This window comes from Terrapene carolina, unplaced genomic scaffold (genome assembly GCF_002925995.2).
Source record: "Terrapene carolina triunguis isolate 2854851 unplaced genomic scaffold, T_m_triunguis-2.0 Scaffold147, whole genome shotgun sequence".
NCBI lineage: Eukaryota > Metazoa > Chordata > Testudines > Emydidae > Terrapene > Terrapene triunguis.
Window position 1 is genome coordinate 7852446 of NW_020664498.1, and position 4414 is coordinate 7856859.

Genomic DNA, 4414 nt, shown 5'->3' on the forward strand with positions numbered 1-4414 from the left:
GCAAACCTCTCTCAGTGACAGGCAGTCTCCCCAGACACACGTGGAGAGTCATATATTACTGGTGTCAGCCATCCTGGGGAACGCTGCTAGAAATAGCAATAGCCCTAGAACTTCTGAACCTGTTTAGTGGAAGCCAATGGAGCAGACAGACAGACACAGCCATGCTGCAGGTGCAGCACCAATGGATTTGTTTTGCCAAAATTAACCTTCTCCTTCCGGGAATCCTTCCAGGTTCCTCGTTGGCATTGGCTTGGCTGTTCTTCTGCAAGTCGACAGCACATCCCAGGTAGGTCTGCACCAAACTCCTCTCAGTTCTGTCTGTTGCGCTCCATGATCATGGCCCTTCCATGTGCTTGCAATAGGCATGGGCACCGCTTTGCAGGAACTTCCCTTCGAGCCCACACAATAGCTCAGGAGGATCTGCAATTCATTCTCCAACTAGCTGGCTCAAGGTGATGTAACATCCTCTGTGCCAAACCCTAATAGGATCCTGGACTGATACATCTCCTGGTTCATGTGGGAAGGCAACATTGGTCATCCCTTTTCCCTGCCCCACAGCCAATGCTGATATCCGCGGTGCATTTGTTGCTCAGCTCAAATATTTCTGCCGAAGCATGTTGTGCAAGCAGCACACCGCTGAATGCTTGATGCTCTCCTTAACACCTCTGTCACTCTGAATTACCAAGCGTGTGTGAGAGTGCTGAGAGTCATGGGGTCCCTGCCTGCACTGCCTTGCAGAGCAGGGCTCAAGGCAGCCGTGAGAAGCAGAATGACCTTAGCTCTTGCTCTCATAGACTGTCAGGCCAGAAGGGACTATCATGATCATCTTGTCTGACCTCCTGCATATCACAGGCCACAGAACCTCGCCCACCCACTCCTGTAGTAGGCCCCTAACCCCTGGCTGAGTTAGTGAAGTCTTGATTTAAAGATTTCAAGTTACAGAGAATCCACCATTTACTCTAGTGCAAACCCGCAAGTGACCTGTGCTGCAGTGGGAGGTGAAAACCCTGCAGGGTCTCTACCAATCAGACCCGGGGGAAATTCCTTCCTAGTGCCAAATATGGTGATTGGTTAGACCCTGAGCATGTGGGCAAGACCCCCCTGGCTGAATTCACTTGTAATATTACCACCTATGCTCCAGCCCGTCAGAGCAGCTACGAGCCTCACTCCCCAAAGGGCCAGCTGCTTAGGTTTTGTTGAGGAAATGAAGGGGAGTCCCAGGTGCAAATTATGGCTCTAGATCTGGATTACAAGTGCTGCAGAGTTCGGGCATGTTTGGATCCTGGCCTTTGGTTCGGTTCATTGTAGACATGAGGGAAGGGTGACCACCTTTTCAAAATGCAAAAATGGGACACATGCTGCCTCCGTCCATGGCCCCACCCTGCTCTTCCTCTTCCCCCTGATGCCCCACCCCCAGCCAGGCCAGGAGCCAGAGCTGGGCAGTAGTAAGAGGAGCCCTGGCCGCTGTGGGGAGCTCTGGACCCTCCACCTGCCCTGGGCAGGGGCCTGGAGTGCCTGAGAGAAGTCCCTGCCCCCCAGGGCTTGCTGCCCAGGGCAGGTGGAGGATCCACAGCTCCCCCTAGAGGCCCAGGCTCCCTGGGTGGCTCTTACTATTGCATGGCTGTGACTTCTGGCCTGGCCAGGGGCGGGGCCTTGGGGGGGGGGAAGAGAAGGAGCAGGGGCTGGGGCCTCATGCGAGGGGGGCTAAGGCCCTCCTCAGTCCACCACCGGGAAGAGGCTGGCACCACCCCTGAGCCTTGGACAGATGCAGAGCAGCGCCACAGGGAATCGGGGACAAATGCTGTCCTGGAGTCGTTCAGCCCAGGACTGGGACTTGAAATGTACATTTTGGGACTGTCCTGCTCAATTAGGGATGGGTGGTCACCCTAGATGAAGGCAAGCTGCAAAGTTTGGACCCAGAATGAAATGTCCCCAGGGTTCAAGTCCAAGTGCTTGGTTCCGCCCACTGGAGCGGTAGGAGCCACATGTGAAGTTGTGATCTGGGTTCAGCTTTCAATCCGCCATAGCATTTTTAGCAATAGTGCTTTGGTTTGGGCCTAGCATTCTTTGCCAGCCAGTTGGCACTCTCTGTGAAACAAGACCCCTCTGACACTATACTGCAAACAAGGGCAGCTTCTGCACAGTTAGAATGTCCTAACCAAAGGCCCACAGCAGAGGAAGAGGAGTGAGAAGTTAGAGGCAGTTTTGCAGAGGGTCCTGCAGTGAGTGGGGAGCCAGGGCCACTGCATGCAGAAAGCACAAATGTGGTCCCAGGTCCACATTTGTGTGTGTGAAGGGGCAGCAGCATCCCGCCCATGCCAGAGTCTGGGAAGCTGAAATTGTGGGGAGTTCTCCAAACCAGGGAAGGTGGGTGGGATGGCTGCTGGATAACAGCCCACTGGTAGCTGCTTTTCCCTGGCTCTTGCCCCTTGCTCACCCACTGAATATACGAGCAACACACCTTCCCTACTCCCCCCACTAACATCCAGTGGGCCAGATTCTCATTTACACTGAAGCCCCTTTACTGGGCCTTACAGTGCATGTAAAGGTAACATACACCCATTGAAAGGGCCCGTTACACAGCCAGAGCAGTAAGGGGCCTCGGTGCAAATGAGAATCATGCCCCGTGTGTTACTTGAACCATCAGTGTACTTGGCCCAGAGAGACACTGGCCTGGGAGCCTGTGTAACGGCAAGTGCCCCTTCTGGTTGGGTGTGTCTGCAGTCTCTAAACAGTCCCAGCCCTGGTATCAGGCCTTACCCCCAGGGCTTCCTTGCTGGAGGCAATGGTTTTGCCCTCTCTGGGCCCTTCTGGCCCCAGCTCTTCAGCTGGTCCACTGATTAGTTCAGATCCCCTTCTAGAGGTTTATTGCTGTCCAATTATAGGACACTCAGGGCCGGTACAAGGATATTTTGCGCCCTAGGCCAAACTTCCACCTTGCGCATTGGTTCATTGAGGGGCAAATCCCAATGAGCCTTTATAGACCCCAGGGGCCAGCCGTGCCCAGGTGCTGCTCCCCAGACCAGGTTCCCCTCTCCCTGCTCCCTGAACTCCCCTGCAGGGTGCACAGCCCCCCCACGAGCCCTCCCCACCCCACCCCACCCCGGCGGTCCCCGCCCCGAGTCCACTCACTGGCTTTGCCAGGCTTGGGCCGCTGCAGCAGTTCGGCAGGGAGGAGCCACCTTCTGGAGGCACCGGAGAGCCAGAGCATCGGCTTGCGGGGGCGGCGAGCCCCAGCCATGGAGGAGCCGGCGCGGCACAGGGGGACAGCAGCCCTGCAAAAGTGGTGGCACGGCTAGCGGGGAGCAGCCACGCCCCCTGCCCCTCCTGCCCAGGCTGCGGCCGGGCACCCCCCCCAGGAGCTCCTACAGGCTGCAGTGGATGCAGGCCCCACATGCGCCCCCTGGCTTCCTCCTCGCCATGCTCAGGCTCTGCGGCTCCCGGGCATGAGCCTGCTCCGGGAGGTCCAGCAGCGGCTCACATGCCCAGGAGCCACAGAACCCGAGCGCGGTGAGGGGTAAGTCCTGGGGTGCGCCTGGTCGGGCTGCAACGCACCTGGCACACCCCCCCGGCGGCTCCTGCAGTGGATGCATGCGGGTGGCAGCCCCCGTGCGCCTCCCGGCTCCCCGCTGCCACGCTTGGGCTCTGCGGCTCCCAGGAGTGTGAGCCTCCACTGCCGCTGCCCCTCCCAGAGTAGGCTCAGGGCCCTGCACCCTGGTAGCTCACATGCCTGGGAGCCATAGAGCCCGAGCACAGCGAGGGGGGAACTGGAGGGCGCATGGGGGCCACTGACCACATGCAACTGCTGCAGCCTGCAGGAGCCCCCGGGGGGGCGCGCCGGGCCACAGCCTGGGCAGGAGGGCAGGGGGCGCCGCTGCTCCCCGCTAGTGGTGCCGCCACCTTTTCAGGGCTGCTGCCCCCCTGTGCCGCACCGGCTCCTCAATGGCTGGGGCTCGCCACCCCCACAAGCCGATGCTCTGGCTCTCCGGTGCCTCTGGAAGGCGGCTCCTCCCTGCCGAGCCAGGGCACCGCTTTTTTAGGATTACCATATTTCAACAATCAAAAAATAGAACGGGGGGAGAGCCCCACCCACATCCACTCCCTCCCACTTCCCACCCCCCTCAGAACATCCAACCCCCCCCCACTCTTTGTCCCCTTGCTGCCCCCTCCTGGGACCCCTGCCCCTACCTGCCCTCCAGGACCCCATCCCCTACCTAAGCCTCCCTGCTCCTTGTCCCTTGACTGTCCCCTCCTGAGACCCCCCCCACCCTATCTGCCCCCCCTAAGACCCTACCCCCTACCTGTTCCCTGGGTGCTCCAACCCTTATCCACACCCCCACCCCCAGACAGACCCCCAGGACTCCCACGCCCCATCCAACCACTCCCTGCCCCCTGAGAGACACACCCCCCCCCC

General features: G+C 59.3%; 1 non-coding gene across 1 annotated transcript in view; it reads left to right on the plus strand.

Annotated features, from left to right (window-relative positions):
• Positions 1-209: 209 nt before the first annotated feature.
• LOC113406880 overlaps positions 210-4414 on the plus strand; it is an 11075-nt gene continuing 6870 nt past the window's right edge. Inside the window, exon 1 of the transcript XR_003899848.1 lies at positions 210-286. This is a non-coding gene — a transcript (uncharacterized LOC113406880). The remainder of the gene's footprint in view (positions 287-4414) is intronic.